Source organism: Brachycentrus maculatus, unplaced genomic scaffold, assembly GCF_059751285.1.
Source record: "Brachycentrus maculatus isolate JH-2025_06_01 unplaced genomic scaffold, ASM5975128v1 h1tg000773l, whole genome shotgun sequence".
Classification (NCBI taxonomy): domain Eukaryota; kingdom Metazoa; phylum Arthropoda; class Insecta; order Trichoptera; family Brachycentridae; genus Brachycentrus; species Brachycentrus maculatus.
The window spans coordinates 1-20379 of NW_028281502.1; the positions used below are offsets into that span (position 1 = coordinate 1).

Sequence of the window (20379 nt, forward strand, 5' to 3'; positions counted from 1 at the left end):
CCCAACCCCAACCCCAACCCCAACCCCAACCCCAACCCCAACCCCAACCCCAACCCCAACCCTTGAATTTCATTAATATTTATCAGGAATTGTTGAGTCATAGAAAATGAACGATATAAATGTTATTTATATATAAAAATAAGTTTTAAGTCCCAACCCCAACCCCAACCCCAACCCCAACCCCAACCCCAACCCCAACCCCAACCCCAACCCCAACCCCGGCTCAAATTACGTAGAGATCGCGAAGATTCATCTATTGAGAGATGTGAAATATTTTATAGGAATACTGTTGAATTTCATTAATATTTATCAGGAATTGTTGAGTCATAGAAAATGAACCATTACATATCATTTCTAAACAATATTTACTGAAACTTATTTTGAAACATAAACTCAAGCTTAACAGTTCATAATTTAGGATTCTATATATCCGTATTTTTAAATGCATTTCTGGAATTGTATACAGAATGCAATTAGGTCATACACATATTGCAAGAATAAATAAATATTGGAAAATATAAGCAAGTTTTGTTTATTGTTGGACACTATGAAACTATTGTATGTGTAGAGTATTCACTCTCCTTTCTCATATCCCATAATATATTTCTTAAACAGTATTTTTCCTTTTTCCAAGTAGAGTTTCATCGCTTCCTAGTCGCCGTCGTCGAGCAGCCCTTCCTCATAGGACATTACAAAATTGCCGATCAATTAAGCGATCAGGAATGCATTGCGATAGACTTGGCAGGCTCTTCTGCCCACCATCATCCCCATTTTGAGGTTAGATTCGCTGCATGCTTCCTTGGAGAGAGCCTCTAATTCAATGAGCTAAGTTTGCATTTCTTCATAAATGGAATATGCCAATTGCTTGTTATTCGAGTCAGATGGCTCGAGAAGCAAGTTAATATGGGGATTGCCGCTTTTCTCAATAATAACATTGTAGAAATTGCGCAAACTTTCCTTGATGTTTTTGTTTTCCTCTTCTACAAACTGATAGAGCTTTTCTAGTTCAATTTTATATGCCCCATTATTCTTCAGTTTAATCAACTCGCTCTGCGTTATTTTGCAAGCAGATATTAGAAAGGGGTTATTACTGATGCTCGTTGTATAAAGGATTGCATTGTTTTTTAAGAGATTACTAATGAACTTGGAGGCCCTTGCCCTTTATAAGTAGTACTTCTTATAGACTAGAAATATAAGCTCCTACCAGTCCTCAAGCTAGTCGTACATTTCGACCATTTATTTTGAGTATTCAGCAAGCTCGGAAAGAATCTAGAAATGCAATTGGATCTTTGTGAGGATGCTTTGGTTTGGGCTCTGAGTTACACTAGCTAGCTTTTTGAGGGACGGCGTGCTCATGTCTAGGAAACTGTGGAGACAGGACTATAATGGTAGGGTTTAATCGCCTTATTTTAGGTTACGATGGTTGAGAGGATTCTCGGGGTTGGCAAATTTAAACTGTGTGTTTGCATTGACATTATCTATTAAATGTATGCTTTAGTAGTCATTATAAAAGTGATCTGACTTCTTTTGCTTATTATTCGTCATTTTTATATTATTTTCTTGATGGATATTTGGCTCTCGACCTTATTATTTCTTCGGAGCAGGCCAATGAACCTCTTTAACGAGATCTGGCTTATTGTTCGCTTATGCGCTAAGGTTATTTGTATTGGTGATGGTGTTTTTGTCACTGCTCAGATTATGCTTGCTTTTGGATGAACCTAGTTTTTTACGTAAACTCTTTAATTTCTGCATATTTTTACTAATTTTGCAAGGCTTTTTCATATTAAAGTAATCGTTGAAATCTGACGACTATTGCATAAACGGTTCAGGCTCCGATGTTAGATTAGAAGATTGATTCAACGACTGCAATGGCTCTTACTATTACCTAGTCTGTAAAGAGAGAGGTGATTGCGAGACGAGTGGATGGAATGTTGGCGAAATACGTGAAGATCGGAAGAATTATTCAGGTTGTAAATCCTTATGAATGCTTTTATTGTTTTTTTGTATGCTGTTTATGATGTTGCTACTATTAATGCTATTTGTACTATTGTGGCTACTATCGCTGTTGGTATCTTGATTATTCTTGTGTGGATTTGCCCGCAGCTTAATCTTACTTCTTTTTGTTTTATTGTCATTGGCGTTAGTTGCTTAAGGCTGATGGTTTATTTGGTTTGCATTTATTAGGTAATTGTTGTTGTTGTTGTTGTTGTTGTTATTTGTGTTGTTGTTATTTGTGTTATTGTTTGTTGTGTTGTTGTTATTTGTGTTGTGGAGGTTATTGCCTAGATTGCTTTTCTTCTTAACAATGCAACTAAATTGGAAATCACTATCATCCTCGATGTCATTCTCCCCATGCAGCTGATACAACCCTCTGGTCGAATACTCTTCTTTAATTTAAGCACAGTAATACCCCTGCAAACCCCCTCCGATAAGAGTCCTTTCTTTTTCAATGCACGCATTTTCAAGTAGAGCATTCATTTGATAGAATGATGCATAAGTTGAGACTTAGTGGTTGTTATTGTTGATGTTCTTGCAGGTGTCTGTCGTGTTCAGAGATTTGAGTGACTTAAGGGTTGCCTGATGAGGATTCTTGTGGTTAATATGATGCGAAGTGTTAGTTTGTGGTCTTCGTTCTTCGTCATAGACTTTGTTATTGTTGTGGCCCTTTCCAGTTTTTTATACTTTCTGGCGATGGTGTTCATAGGATGTTTTAGTTTGTCTCTCCTTAACATGATACTTATCTCTTGATTTATTTCTGAGGTCGTTGCCCCTACCTTCGCCACTATGATTCGCAGTCTTGCCATAATGCGCAATATTGCCATATTTCACATAATTGGGATGATTAACCGATTAATAGTTCAAACCAATATGATGCTCCTAATACTGTTCCTTCATCTTATTGATGCTATTCATGTTGTTGATGTTGTTGATAAGATAGCAGTCATCTGGGTTCTCGTCAACATTCTGGATATGGTTGTTCTGCCGCCGATCGCCAATTTTGGAACGTTTTTCCCATGAGAGTTATGTGCGCATGAGTGATTGCCCTCTCCTTCGATTTCGCTGGCTAAGAGAAATACTTTCGAATGAATCAGATGGGGAGAGATTACGTGATGTGCGGTAACTACGATGACTACTTAATCTTTGCATGTATTTATATATCGAATTATACCTATTTGAAGTAGTTAATGCAGGCTTGTTGTGTTATTAGAGCTTATAAATTAACGCCTGAATTCAGTACTCAATCCAATCATCATCATAATCATCAACAAAATCATCATCATCAAACAAGCATCAACACAATTCATATCAAACACCTGTATCCATAAAGATACTCATATGGGGAGTGTGGGGTAAGGACATTGAAAGTAAATTAACAATATTTGAATGTTGTGCATATTTGTATTTGATATTTATAAAATTAATCAGCGGATGTGAATGATTAGAAAGATTTGCGATTAAATAAATATAGGTTTCCTATTTTGTGGACTGTTTTCAAGGATTATAGGGTTATGTGTGAATTGTATAAAATTTGAAGTTGGGTTATAATTGATATTCAGATTTCATACTCAGAGATGTTTGACTTTATTATTATAATTTATATACTATTCTCATAGTATATATTAGTATGTATTGGTATGTATAATAACCTTGATTGAATATATAATTGCTAGTTCAGTTCGTTAGATAAATTGATAATGATAGTTGATGGTGATGACATTGTTCGAATGTATAATAATTGCTAGTTCTAGTTTGTCAGATGTATATTGATAATTCTCACTATCTTACTGTGGATGGTTTGTTATTGCAATAGCATCACAAAATATCATACTTTAATATCATACTTAAATACTTAAATGCTTAAATATAATAAGGATATACAATAGTTTCACATACACATTCGTTTATCGAACATAACTGAAAGTAGCATGATGGAATTATTCAATTGATATTAATCCATTTCATATGAAGAGTACTATCTGATGTTGGCACACAACCCTTACTGGGTTATCATAAGAAACCACAAATATATTCTATGCTACATTATGCTACAATATGCTAAATTATGCCACATACATTATAATGACATAATAATGACATAATAATCGCATACTTTATACTTTATACATATCCAATATTCATTTTATAATTTGCCATGCAATCTGACCGCAGAGACATCAGTGCCACAATCTTAATATAAGTTCCAGATACAATGATGCACAGATTCATCGAGAAATAGTCCAGCTTATTCACATCAGGTATATCTTTCTTAACTCTATCTAGGTTCATGCAAGATCGCCAAAATATAAAACCCCAATCATGACACAGTATACTTTATCAACCTCAACAGCTTCTATTACACTCTGAATAAAAATGTGTCATTTGTTAAGATTGTCTATGATGATACGGTTTCTTATTTGTTCCCGCATTTTGATACGGGGTTGAGTTCCGTTACTTTGTTAAAGAACTCGCCTCTGATTCATGACTTTGATTAAATTTTGAGAAATGCTGCTATTCTTCTAAGCTGGTAGGAAGCACAAGCAATCGAGTAAAAAAGGTAAAAGATTCATCAGCATTGTCCATCAAATATTGGCCAAGAACCTATTGTCTGTGCTGATAAAATTAAAAAAGCCATCAAAGACACAGGGAAATTCCTAGGCGAAGCATTCAAAACTATTGGGGAGTATATTAGTGTGGGAGTTAAGACTGTCGGCGAGTACATTGATAACAAAGTGGAGGAACCAAACCAAAAGGGAGAAGTTAACCCACAAACAAAATAAAAATGGGAAAAGTTAAAAGCAGGGACTAACCAAGCAGTTGGGGTCAGTTTCTAGGCATTTAATAAATACTTGATGCCCATTGTAAGTAAGGGTTTGGAATACGGGAAATAATACACCAAAAAAATATAATAGAGCGACAATCCAAAGATTATTTATGCAAGATGTAGAGATCATATTAAACTTAGAGCTTGCTGGCACTTCTGGAAAAGCCTTGAACGAAGCATTTGCAGGGTTGGCTGTCGGGACATACCAAGTAGGCGAAGAAATAGGCAAATCCACAAGACAAATTGTCAATAAAAAATATGGAGATGACTATGTACGGACATTTTTACCAAGCGAACATGCAATCGAGAAGAAAAGTTAAACCGCTGCTGGAACATCAGGAGAAGTAGTTGTTAAATAAAATGATAATGATAAGGAACCATTGTATCCTTATTTGAATGAAGGTGACGGGAATGCCAATAAAGATAAAAAACAATTATGATTAAGATCTAGGAATTTGTCAATCCATCTCGAGATGAGTATACAATTATTATTATTCGATACATGCATGCAAGTTTACAAGTATACATACATATACAGAAATAGCTACAAATAGATACGCATAATAAAATTTACGCAAAATGATAGTTGCGGATAAACTTCATACTACTTTTATTTTTAATTCGGCCGAATTCTTGTTTTGTTGTTCGAAACATTCAGCATCTTGAAACTCGTCACTTAAATGATTGTTGTTTTATTCGGCCATTTAATATTAGTCTATGTCTTCATGTTAGTCATCACCAAAGTTATTCATATTTTACATGTCATTTTTGTTGCAGCACTCATTTATATCGCTCTCTGTTGCACTCTTCACATTTGCATGATTCTATAATTCAGCTAATTCTTCAGGCAGTAGATTATGCTAATTACTGTGAATAATGCAATCGTCGTCATCTGCATGTTGATTATTGCTATTTGTATATGCACTTGATTTTTGATTCGGATGAGAGTTAGGCGTTGGCTTATTGCGAATTATCCTCCGATTGCTTACTCCAATACTAACATTAATAGTCTGATATGCTTTGCCTAGGATAATTTCGGAGATTTCATTTTGTTTCTTATCTCTGAGTAAACTGATCTGTCGATTGTTGTTGCTACTATTTAGTGCATTGACGAGAGGAGTGCTATTTCTAGGGCTTAAGCCAGAATCATATGCCCAGAATTTTTTACGAGGAATCGAGCGGACGGTAGAAATGGGAGCAATATATTTGAGACACTTTGAGGATCTTTAGTGAAAATAGGGACCTATTTTCTAACCGATTGTATTGTTTAATTTTAAGTGCATCTTTGGCTTTGATAGGGGCTTAGTTGCTGACTGTTTCTATCTGTTTTATCTTTTTGCATGTTTATGTTTCTGATTTTAATTAATTATAATTATTCCTGTGGATGCGTCTTATGCATCCTGTACATCTTATGATCCTATATTCGCTGATTGTTCCTTTTGCTCGTGTTTATTTTTCCCAACAACAAAGTGATCGTGATGCAATTTGGCCTGCCCTTCCAAGTTGCTCATTAACTTCTCATAAAAATGTTAGTATCTCGTCACCCAATCTCTCTTCTTATAAAGCATCTTTTAAATTTATTAAAAGTCAATAGATTGCACAAGATGCTTCTTGATCGTAGAGTTAATTTTATATTTCTAGGCACTTGAGTTGTTATCTGGCGATCTATTGAGTCTCCTAGAGTTGTTGATTGTGTGTGCAGTTGCATTCATCCTAGATCTATTTTATTTTGCAGTTCTTATTTGTTTATTGTTGGAGTCCTTTTATTCGGGGTTGCGATTGTCGAGATTCTTGACTGTGTGGTTTAAGAAGTCTTTATTGAGTTTATAGTGGCTATTTTTATTGGTACGGAGATAGAGTGTTTTGGCCATTTTTTATGTGTCTTTCTTTTTGTTTCTGTTCGCTTTCTCATTGTCCTTCTGCTGTTCGAAATAAGAACACGTTTTATTATAGTCTTTATTGGCTGTCATAGTCTGGCTCGTTAGTCTAGCTGCAAAAATAAAATGTTTCTATGGCTACTATTTTATTTCCTGTTACATTCTTTCTCTCTTTTCATAGTTTCTCGAGGGCGAGCTCATTGCATCTATAGTATGATTATTGGGCTGGGCACGGATATCTGCAGCCGAGACCAACTTCCGGAATTGAAAATACGAGTTTATTTTGTTCTTGCGAATGCTTTAGAAGATTGGGGTGAGGAGGGAGTCTACTTGCTTGTAGTTGGAGCTGGAGAAAGTGCGGTTACTTTGCTTGCTTGTTGGGCGCATGCCTTTGTGATATAATTATCGGAGTTATAATATTTATGATATAATTATCGGGGTTGCAATTTCGGTATTTGCTCATATGTTATTGCTTGAGTGCAAACAAAATAACACATTTCAGACATAGACCAAAAACAAGGCCATGAGTATGCTTGCCACAAAGACCCAGAATTCCAAAGCCAACGAATACTTATACTCCAAATTGTTGCCCTTATTGTCCTCATCCGGGAGTATCTTCTGATGATTCTGATAAAACATGGAGTAGCACGATGGAAATAACCCATAGCCCGCGAGAAGCACTCCTCTGTACATGTTCATCCCTATTTTCTTGATACTTTTCGGTAGTTACACTTATCCCTAGCTTCCCAATTTCATGGATCTTTTAATGTTCTTGCGAATGGGACGTGGACGTGGTGGGATTCCATTTTATGTCTTTTAAGGAGGCTCGCCATGAATGAGTATGGGCCTCAACATCGATATTTCTAATCCGCTTTTGCAAGTCGGACAAGACAGATACTCTTGGTTAGAACGCAGCCACTGATAGATACATGCCCAGCAGAACAAATGGCCACAGGGAGTGACAACTGGTTTGTTGGCAGTTTCCCAACAAATGTGGCATTGATACTTTTGTTATTACATTTTATGTTTATCGGTGTTTGTGGTAGTTATTCTATTGTCTGTTCGGGAATGTATGGATTATATTTGATTGTTATCTGAGGGTGAACCCGCCTGGTTATAAAACTATGTTTATTATACGCTTGCATTTAAACCAGCATCTGAATTAATCTTCACATTATATTGCATATTATATCAGATTGTCTATCAGATTGTATATATCCATAAACTTATGAGCTAATTCTACATTATCCCGAACAGATAAGATATATAGATATTTATAATCCTATTACCCAACAGTTCATATCATATCATCGTCAGATAACACATACTAACATGGTCTCTACAAATGTATGTACTTTGCTGTTTGCTTTTGCTTTACTCGTAATGCGGACTCACAGTTAAGATCAAGGAGATTGGGTTGATCCTTTCAATCTGCCCCTCTATTTCCAAGTCAAGCCATTCTTTGCAGGATACTTGAATATCTAGTCTGGCAAAGATTATTACTATGTCTATTATCCTAGTGAAAGTAATCCGAGTAAAGATCCATTGATGGTCAGGATATCTGCTGGCCCGGGCTGCTCTAGTTTGTATAGTCTGTTCTATTCCAAGGGTCCGTTCATCTTCACTCCCTACACTGATTCATTCAGGCACAACCTCTACAATTGGAACAAATAAGCCAATATTCTGTTTATTTAGGGGCCTGCTGGAGTTGGGTTCTCGAAGAGTTCGAAACCAGGAAATGAAACACAAGTCATGGATGATCTCACATTTGCTTACGAGAATATCAGAGCGCTCTTCGCATTCTACAATAAGTTCCCTGAGCTCAAAGATCAGGATGTGTATCTTTCGGGGCAGCAATATGCTGGGATCACCATTCCATTGCTCGCTGAATTAATAGTCAATCATAATAATGACCCCTTGCAACCAGCCTGGACTCGAATCAGGTTAAGAGGCTTTTTATTGGAGAATCCTTGCACATTCGAAGACTAATGTGATTCACACTTCGAGTACACACCCTATACAATGCAATATCTCAAAAACCACTATTACATCTCACAATAAACGCACGATTAATACAGGGTTGCATGTTCCTTGAACCGCACCTCCTAAAACTGTGAGAAAGTGATCACAGAAATCGAACAACATTTTGTAACCACTGAAACAGACATAAACAACGTCTATAAAGAATGTGTGAAGGCAATTGGGCCATAGAAATATAAGTGTATGGATACTGTCGGTATTCGTAATTTTCTGAATAGCGCGATTGTTCGCAAAGACATGCATGCTGATTCGAGTATTGAACAATGGGATCTCTGCAATTTGGACATCTTACAAAAATTTAAAAGGACATCCAATGGCTCTTTGCCTATCTATTAGAAACTGCTTAGAGAAGAAAGAAATCTTCGGATTGTAAATATATTTGATAATTTTTAGTGGGTTATTAGTGGTTCATTGAGCGCTTCTGTGCCTTTATTAGGGACTCGCAAATGGGTAGAATAGTTAAAACATTCCCTAAACTTGCCAACACTCCGAATGTGGGAATCCTGGCAATTCGATGAGAATGTCAACGGTGGATAAGTTGAAGAAATAAGTGGGATAACGTTCGCTTCTGTCAGAAGTGCAGGGTATTTAATTGTTGATTAATATAGGGCCAACATCTATTTAGACCAACCTGAAATCGGCTACCATATTGTTGACTCATTCCTGAAGGGGAAAAGCCTCTGACTTGAATGTTCTCTATGCTATTGAATATATTTATGTATTTATTTTTTTACCAATGATGAAACATTGCTACTACTTCAACTGAAAGTAACATTGGGGCCAACCTAGGCAGAACCGAGGCAGCATCAGGGCCAATATCGATTGCTTTATTTATTTTGGAATAGTATAAATTATGGAGTAATTCTTTTATTAATAAAAGTGACGAATTAATTCGGTTTCATCGTTTCATCGGACTATAAATAAGGGTAATCGACTTATTGGAATGTATAATAATTTCTAACAACCTATCAAATTGATGCCAAAAGACGCCAACGGTAAAAACCGTAAAGTCAAATACTCAGGATACCGTGATGCCAAGAAAGAAGATGGTGGTTACATTGCGGCATAGTAGCTTTAGAAAGTCTAGAAATATGCGAAGGGGGAGCTAGTTGAAGATGAAGAAGTTGAAGAAGCCGAGCAGAAGGAGGGGCAGCAAGGGCAAGAAGTCGAGGTATAGAAGATAGCTGCCTAGAAATATTCTAAGCGGCCATTAAAACAACAAAGGAACTATGATCTACCACCCCCATAAGACTCCGATTGAAGAACAACAGCCAATTGATTCTATTGATAGTGATATTGCGATAATTCATAAAGCAGATATCATCACTACCCCAATATTATCATTATCGCAGTATCACAGTATCATAGTATCACAGTATCACAGTATCACAGTATCACAGTATCACAGTATCACAGTATCATAAGTACCATCACATAGACGCATAGGTGTTAATAATACACTTTTATATGGACAAATAATAGAAAAGTGTGCAATATATTTATATTATTGAGTAGTAACTTGATTATTGATTGCTGGCCATCAGTTTAGATTATTTGAATTTATTGAGTGATGATTTATTAGGCTATGAGAACGAAAGAAGAAGTATTATATTCAGATTGATGAGAGAAGTCGCTAATACCAATAATCGATTTGTCTTTTAATTATTTGTATGGCTTATTTGAGGGGATTCGCAAATGATTGGCGCTGGCATTATTTCGTTGATGTTTGTTTTAATTATGAATGACATTGGAATTTGGGGAATATTTAAATGGCGACGCTTTTCAACTTTATAATTACAATGAGAGAGTATCGGAGTCGTGTTTATTTAGCCGTCTTACGTGGATTAGAAGCCAACAGTCATCCTCAAAGCCGAATTTACTCAGAATTTATGCTTTAAACAAAGACATATGAGAATGAGTTCCACATCCCTGAATTTCGCGAATATTGCAAAGCATACTTAGAAAGCAGGGCCGCAAGGAATAACAAATTTTAGTGAGAAAGGGAGCAGCCCGCAAAGGGGAGAGTAACTCAGTTTTACGTTACCAGTGGAAAACAATTGAATAATTTAGAACATAATTGGTTGGCAGAAGCCATTGGCATATTTAATTGGGGGGAATGAACGCCTTATGTTTGATGTTCAACAGGCGACCCAGCATAATATCATTAACTCGTAGACGAACGATGCGCAATATCCATCATAGAAATCTGCGATCATTTAAATAAATATCCGATGTATCAAACTTATCGAATTTAAATTAAATTGAAATGCGTGCGTTAATCGACATCCTATAATTATTTAAATAACATGGATTGCATTGAAGGGTGCTTAAATGCTGAAAGGTTTAGATCAAAACTTATTTTAATAGGCTCTGTAAAAGATCGAAATACCGACTAAATTGCAAAAGTAAACAGAAGACGCAGCAAAAATAGCAAAAGCAAAGCTGACTCAGAAATTAATGCCAATCGAGCTCACAGAATAAAGTGATAAAAGTTAGCAGCTGAAGAAAATAATTGTTGGCAATGCAAAAATCGCGAAATAGAGTCAAAACAGCTTTTTACAGTTAATTATCGGCGCGTGTTTCAAACGCAGCCTCGCCGCGAAAACTGGGCTCAAATAAAACCCCGACCTTCCAAATGACAAAGCCGAACTGAGAATACAGTAGAAAATGTTCTTCAAGGACAAACAAAATGCAGATGTCAAACGAAGCTCATAAGTAACCATCGATGAAATCCTTGAAGACTAACAGAAATGTTACAAATCCGAAGTTTCAAAGGCATTAGAGAAATTGTCTTCAGTCACATTCACCATTAGTGATATGGTTCGGGGGAAGTGCACGTTTTCTACAGTCGGAGATATCCTCGAAACTGTGGGTGACATAAAAAGACTGATTGAATAGGAGAACGGAAGCTCCTAAAAAAAATTTCGGGTTGTGGAAATTGAAAGCCGATTCACTTGCTTAATACCAATTTCGGATGTAACCCTCAAAATTGTGCTGAATGAAGAAATTGTGGGATAATTGCAACTGACACTTCAGACAAATGCTGCCGCCTATAACTTTGCGCACAAAATATATGAGTTCAATCGATCGAAGCTGTTCTCCAAAACGAAGGTCATTTTCAATTATTACCAATAATATCAACGCGAGTGCGATCAAATCATAAAAGGCTGTCTGACTCTCTCCAAAAGAAATGACCCAAAGGGAAAAATATGCAAAAACTAAGGACTGATTTGTAGTTACTTTGAAATCGAAGGCGAAACGACAAATAAAAATGCAAATGGTGGCTCTTTAGCAGTTTCCTCTATGGTATCGGAGTTATTCCTCAAGGCAATCGCAAATGCGATGAATAACCGGAGAAGCGAAACAAATAATTTCGCAATGGAAGAATATAAGCAGCTTTTAATGAGCTTTGTGTTGTAAAGGAAACTCCAAACCGAATAAAAAACATAAACCCAAAGAACAAAGAAAATTGGTTAATGGTTAGAAGAGGAATCTAATATTAATTATTCAGAGGTTTAAAGAGCAATGGTACTATTTCAGTGCTTCAAAGATAATGAAATGATCGTCGTAGTATAGGCTTTAAATAAATATGGATATGAGTTCGCATATAAAAATTATTTCAAGATAAATTTAAACCAATACTAAAAGCTTTTACTGTGTTCAGCCAAAATTTATCTTAAACACTGGGAACTCAAAGGGTTATATCATACCTAAGCAGATCGTTAACGGTTGACTCATAACTCTGAGCAATTGACGATTTTCAAAGTAAAACGGATTGCAAATAAGAGGAGCATAAATAGGAAAGGCTCAATGGAGAATAGGTGGACATTTACGGCAACACCACGAACAATGCAAACCATAATATTATGATTCGATATTCGATAAGTATTTCAGGATCGTGATCGAAGAGTTTCCACTGATGATTCGAAGATATGACGTCTTACCGTTTGTAACAATCCTCGCAGAATTCGAAAAACTGCAACTGAAAAAAATATCAATGACAAGATTAAAATTGGCTGCAAACAATATTGGTACACTCGATGACATATCATAAGCAAACATATCAATAATTTATGAACATAACTGTCAGTAAATGTCTCATCATAAATACATTAATCGAATGCAAGAAACGGAATACATCAGTGATGAGCCTGCATATGCCGGCATGGACGCGCCATCCGATCAGAACCGTGAGCGTATCAATAAATTATTATGCTTGTCTTTTACCTAAACTAAGTACTAAAGTTGTGATTTAATGCCATTGCACATAATCAACTTTGATAAAAAAATACTTCTTTATAATTTCGGAAAATGCGGATGGCTTGCTGCTAACTACCTCGACGTATTGCCGATTTCTATATAAACGATACTCTTCAGCATTTGCTCAAATCTCTGCAGTTACTTGGCTTTGCTCTTTATTTATTACGAGTTGAGTTTTCCATGCGATGCTTATCAAAGTTTGGGATTCGGGCTCTCACTTTTACTTTTATAACAGCGCGGCAGAGAGGACATCGGCTGTCGATGATATAGTATTCTCCGATGCATTTTTAACAAGAATTATGTTAGAGGGGTAAAGTTTTTTATAAAAATATTTATCCGTAAACAATTGCAATCATTATAATAATAAACATGCAATATTATAGTTAATAGCTATTACAGAAATCCAAAGAACAACCTCCAAACGCCACTCTTCTCCTTTGCACTTTAAACTTAGAAAGTAAGTAACTTTAGCCATTTGCGAATTGCAACCTATGCGCCCCAATAATTGCTATGGATTGCAACAACTCATACATATTTGTTTTGGATGAGCATTCGGTTGTCAATTTGATGCCAATATCTCCTCAACCGAAACCACTATCAATGGCTCACAGTAGGAATCACTATGGTAATAAGGGTAATGCAGGTACAAAGATTCGTATTTAATCCAAAAGTGCAATGGTCAGTATTGCATGCAGTTAAACACATTGCGTATGTTGGAACTAAATGGAAGTCTATGGTTTTTTATTGGATAACAAAGTGAGCATCAGTGGGGATCAGAGTGGCGATGGTGAGCAGAGAGAGGATGAATTTGTTGCATTGGGGATGTCGATGTCTGCATTAGGGATTCCTTCAATTAATTCTATCAACACTAAAAGCAGTGCGTCATTACTCTCATCCTCAACAATGCCCTCCCTTCCCCTTATTTAGCATAGCTCTCTTATCAGCCACACTCTCAACAGTTCGCCATCGAACATTCTCATGAACATCAAAAAAATTCCTCTTTTCATTTCGCAATCCGAACGTATCACATCAGTCCGATGCAGCACAAACGTAACAACGATCGAAATAAATCACACATAATTCTATGTGATCGGTAGCAACCATAAAGGCCAATTAGGTTTCACACTGAGAAAGAATTACCATGAGCCATAACTGATTCGTCTCATAAGTATCAATGCCGAAACTGTCCATGGGCGAGAAGCTGACAATAGTCACAGAAAATGGGATAGGAATGTGAAGAAGCTGCGCATCCAATCCGATTACAGTCTTGCAACAGATTCTAAGAATATGATCTATGGGGCTGGGCTGTTGGAGAAGTTCGGGTTGACGAGAACAGTCGGATACTAAAATGGGCTCACTAACCTCTTATTGCTGGCTAGCGATATGTCCAACAACGTCAACAATCATGGAAGAGCCAATCGAAGTACGCATGGGAGATCTCCCAGAAACAAATAGAACACAGCCATCCTACAGAAAGTATTAGCATCCGGTGTGATAGACTTCGAATGCAAAGACAATTTAATTGCATTTTTAACAATAGAGCACTAATTGCTGATTCTTAGGCATATCGATAAAAGTAATGCGAATCAAAGGATAACCCTTTCACACTCACATTCTGTTCATTAGCCAAATTGCTTAAGAATACCACTGTCATTACAGCCATCATCATCATTACAATCATCCTTCTCATAATTGGGAGTGATAGTCACTTCAAATTATATACTGCTTACAAAACCAAAAAATGGAAATAGCATACATGCTATCAATTTTAGTAATCTCGGTACGAAGAACAGATCAGTTTATGATAGTAATGAACTACAGATTTAAATAACCAATCGGCTCTTTGCATTAAAGGATCGCAACAGTTTCAATGCCAATGACAATGGAGTACTGATTGTTTGTGCTGATTAACAGAATGGGCGATCGACATAAATTTGTAAGCCTAGCAATCCATCGAAGTTATGCTAACAGTTTTCGTAGCAATCACAGCCACAATCACAATAATAGTAACAAGAATAGTGCCAATATTAGTGCCAATATTAGTACCAGTAACAGTAGCAGTAACAGTAACAGGATTAAAACAAGGAGTCTCTAATAGCTAAACTGCAACAAGAAGTGCATGAACAAAAGTAAATAATGCGATTGTACGAGCTATACGTCGATAAACTTTAAAAATAATTAAGATTGGCGAGATAAGACCCCAATCTAACAGTTATGCAGGAATCTAACATGCATACTCAGGCCAGAGGCACATCAGTCGCAAGTATAAATGAGACAACCTTTGTAGATCAACATACAGTAGATAGACGCACAAGTGGCATAAAAATACGAGAGAAACATACAGACCATCACTCTAATGCGAATACTAATAATTGCCATGAGTATTCTCAACAATTCAGAGATCTCAAATATTTATTAAGAAGCATGCTGTAGGATCGGATTGGAAGTCCGGCCGATTCGGGCTATATCTGATAAATTAGACAATACATTAGATAGAATACTGTACATCGCACATATTTACAATCATGCAACCATGCCACTGAAATCAACTTCCTCGCTATTAAACCTATCTTTCTTCTGTGGTATTTTCACACTCTATTGTTTATGGGGTTTATGGGGTTTATGGGGTTTATGGGGTTTGTTGGCTGCATTTTTGGGGACTTATTGGTTCCAGTTTTTATTTTATTTATCACTGTCATTGCGATGGCTGTGCTATCTCATAGAGTTATTCTTATTGTGTTATTGTTCAATATTGCTTTCAGAGGGATCTGACTTACTTTGGATGGGCTCTAACTATAGCGAATTGAAGAGTGCCTTCAAACAACCCCTCAATTCGAAACTACCATCAAAGTCATTCATAAAGACCAATGACCTGATTTCAGTACAAACTTCCTGATAATAATCTCTCTACCTCTCAGCTCTGAGCTGCCCCTCTTCGAGATTGTCTCGGAGAAGATCGAGCTATCTCATGCAGGTCTCATATCGATCTTTGGGGGCTGATTTGTATTTACTTTTCCATCTGCTATTCTATAGCCACTACTCTTACTTCGGTTGCCATTGATATTACTGTTATTAGTTTGTGTTTTTCTCTTTTATTCTGCTTTCGTATACTGCTTTCTGCATCTCAAATAATGTACAGGTATTGCTGCTTGCATAGTTTCGACTCTGGCAGTGCATATTATTGCTATTACCATTGTAATTGCCATTGTGAATACTATTGTTATGAACACTGTGACTCATTATCCGCTTATTTTTCATCTATAAATGGGCAATTTGGGCCTTCAAATTCAAATTTTATTGCTGGAAGGCTTTCAATGTGATGCTTTGTTTGAGCATTTTGTTGCTAAGCTCGTAGATTGTAAGCTCATGCTGACGGACTATTTGGATGTGAGTGCTCGAGGGATTGACTGATGACTGTAAACTAATCTGAGGATTCAGATCAGAGAAATGGTGTAAGGGGGTATTAGAAATAGGATGCGAAGAGTGCGAAGATTCTAATTTACATTGTATGTAATCTTTCGATTTTGATTCGTTATTATTTATGATCGACATTATTTATTTTGGTTTATGCTTTGAAGATTTGTTAAATTTGATTGATTGCACAGTTTTTGGTTGATTGCCAGGTTTCGCATTAGATTTGCTGTTAATAGGCTTATTGGCGCATCGCTGGACAGATGCTTATGATCCCGAATTAAATAGCATCCTAAAATTCTTATAGAACCGTTACGATAAATTTAATACATGCATCCAATAATATATACGAAATATATACAAAACTTGTATTAAAATCCGACAGCTGACGCAAAATGGCCATCAGAAAAGACATAAAAGACATAAAATATAAATAAAAAATAGCCTATCGATGTTCACACAAATAATAAGTATAATGAGATGATCGAATAGCTCAACATTACCGAAATTCATAGCATATTCGCTTTAATATTCATTATTATTCTAAATCGATAAGAATGTTTATGACCATCGGATTCTGGAATCGATTTGTTCAAGTTTTTTGGGAATTATAAGCTATTTATGGTTGTTGCTGTGGCAATGCTACTCATATTTGTTTGGTTTTGGTTTGTGGTTGTTTTAGAGAGCAGTCACTCTGATAGTATGATGGTTGAGATTGTTAAGCATGCACTATTCATTTTGGACTCAGTATCAGAAATGGGACAAGGATAAATTAGAAGATAGATCAGAAGGGTTCGAAATGCTTATTCCTCAAACAGTGGATATTAAATTGTTTGCGTCTATTAATAAACAAACACATATCAATAAGTAAAACTGCAGTGACGAGAATACAGGCTTTCACTTATGGAGCATTCGAATTTCTCTCCTTTGCTTCATGCCCTTAGCTTGGGTATCATCCCAGTCCTGAACTTGCCTGTTCAACAGAGATTGTTTTTTGGATAAAATTTGGGAGTTAGACATCCCGAGAGGAGGACAGGATATTTCGAACTCATAGAATTATTCTATAGACTCATCTTATTTGATTTGATTAGAGAGTTTGGTGTGGGTTTTAGCTACGAAACTTCTTTACCGGAATTGCCTATATTGGCTAGTTTGTGCTCTATCCTCGAAATTTTATTCGTGATGCTCCTGGAGGGTCTGCAGCTTGATCTCCTGCATACTTGTTTGAAATTCTTTTCTTGGGTTTTTCAAATTGACTGAGGTTTTTTCCGATTCAATTTCTTATTCCGAAGAAATTTAAATAATTTAAGGGTGTCTGGAAACCTTCTATGCAGCTCGTAAGATCTTTTGGGTTCTTCGCATGTGTTCATAGTAGCAGAATTGACGAAAGCTCTCATTGAGGGCATATGAAAGCTCTGATTTAAAACAAAAATGTACTTTTTATAAACTATTGAGGGTCATTGCTCTATGTTTTCTCTGCTCTTTGCAAATATGACACTTCCGTCAACACATATTCTCTGGAGTTCATCAGTTTTTGTTAAGAAATTAATATTATAACTCAGTATAATCCACATCGCATAAGCTGCCATACTTCATCAAAACAGCTGACTGTCTTGCAAGCTGTTTCCACAACCTTAATCCTCCCGAATATTATCTTAGTGAAGACTTCATACGCATACATCATCGTAACTGAATTGTAGTAAATATATATTTTCAATAAATAAAAACTTTCAAAAAGTAAGTTAAATCAAATTAGGAATTACTGTTGAAGATATGTTGCATTGACAAGCATGATCATTAATACTGTGTTTGTAGGGAGAATGTTGTCGTCTTTGCAGACAGTTAAATAATAATAAAGACAAGATTCGTTAAACTGTGGACTCATGACATGGAGTACCATAACAAAGCTATAAAATAGCATACAAAACATTTATAAAAACATGCTAAATTATGTAACAATCGATTCTTCAATGTACGAGCCATCAGACTGTCTGAAACTTTTGTTATAATTTTAATTAAAATAATATTTCTATGGAAAAACATATAATATATTTTGGAGTTAGGCCGCATGCTAATGGAAAGTGACTACTTTATTATTTATTTATTGGGCTTTTGAAGTCATGGGTTTGGATTTAATTTTATATTTGTTAAGGGAATATTTATTATCAAATTGGCATTTGTGTTTTGATTTATTTTTATATTAGTTGTGTTTTTGATATTGTGCGTTCGGGATTTGAGGGATATTCGATAGGGGGTTTGTGCGGAGTTTATTTTAGGGGAGAAATCGGTCGGCCGGATATTATGAGGGCGATTGATTGACATAGCACTGATACTCGCAATAATAATTTCCATTTTTGTTACCATACTAATGTTGGTGTCAGATATAATTAACATTTGCTCTGGGGCTTTCAGACATAGAATCATGGCCTATGGATGAATTGTATCATTGCTCATTGCTATCAAATCCAAAGATCACCAGAAAACAAGAATAATAAGACTCAAAACAATAAGTAATTTTATGATGTATGTAATGTACGACGACATATTATATTAAATTTAAGATTGTAATTAAAATTGAATAGGATTACATAATGCCACACTTACAATATTTTTTATCAGGAAATTAATTATGACCCACCCTTATGGGGCATAACTTCTGAATTTATTTGTATTAAATCGATGTTTATCATTTTTGGGTCATTGCTGTGGCCAGAAATGGGCATTTATTGATTTTAGGTGAATTTCTAGGATTATGAAAATGCGAACAAAAAAAGGAATAAATATCATTTATGTGGCTTAGATCTGACCCAAAACAAATGCAAAGCCGAAATATTTTCTAAGTATTTAATAGATTTGGAGAACATCGATTCCCAAAATAAATCGACATAAATAATGCCTATCGAGCAAACCAATACAAAAATTAAACAACACACATATAAATAAGCCCATATTGTTACAAATGAATAAGATGTGGGGATTGTCGAACTTGGAACACCAATAATCAAACATTATCAAACTTCGATAACAATGGCATTATTTATAATGTAAGTAATAAATAGTAAAATATTGATTGTGAGTGTTTTTAGTTTATTTATAATTGTAAAAATATGGAGCAGTGGGGAATTGAACCCCAGGCCTCCTGTATGCGAAACAGGCGCTCTACCAACTGAGCTACTGCCCCAACTAATGCTTATCATTGCATGCCGAATCTATACGCTCATTAACTTTGGATTCAGTCATTAAAATACAAGAAACAAAGCACAATGTAGACCTTTATAATGAACATATAGCAAATAATAAATTATTCATAGTTAGTGGATTATAATTCTGATGTTCAATACGGAGGATGATGATATTTAATCTATATTGCAACACAAATGATATCTGAGGAGGACCCTAAAAAGTAGCAAATTCAACAATAACCGTAATAGTAATCGTCATGCTTGTTCACAAATAACAACAAAACTCTCTTCGCTTTAAAAATCTGCATTTGTCTTTTATCGATTGCATCATTCTCTTTAACAATATACGCTCTTCAAATTACTGTCATCTTCTTCTCGTTTATTTTCACACAGACTTCTGAACTCACAGCGAAATCGTACCTCCAAACCAATTACCCATGTACAATTTCCTCATATGATAACCATAGCAATTTTAGGCCTAATTTATTTATCGATATTTGGACAAGTAATCGTGCTTGCCGATACAATAATCTTCTATACTAAGTTCACCCAGAAAAAGAGACTGCTTTGCATACACATAACCTACTACTTGGCCTTTTTTGTGTGTGGATTAATCGCATTGGCGGGGCCGACAGAGTATAATGCAAGGCTTGCAGGTTTAAATCTTAGTAGTATATTTATATTCTCATATGCAGATTGTGAGGCGAGTATGAGCTTCGAGTGTGGGATTTCTACTGAATACTTTAGATATTATGGGGGGTTGATTGTATTCTTTGGGGTTTTTTCT

At 35.8% G+C, this 20379-nt stretch overlaps 1 non-coding gene across 1 annotated transcript; it reads right to left on the reverse strand.

Moving 5' to 3' along the window:
• Nucleotides 1-19518: 19518 nt before the first annotated feature.
• On the reverse strand, nucleotides 19519-19591 carry TRNAA-CGC (transfer RNA alanine (anticodon CGC)). Its single transcript has one exon. It is a non-coding gene; the product is annotated as a tRNA-Ala (tRNA).
• Nucleotides 19592-20379: the final 788 nt, after the last annotated feature.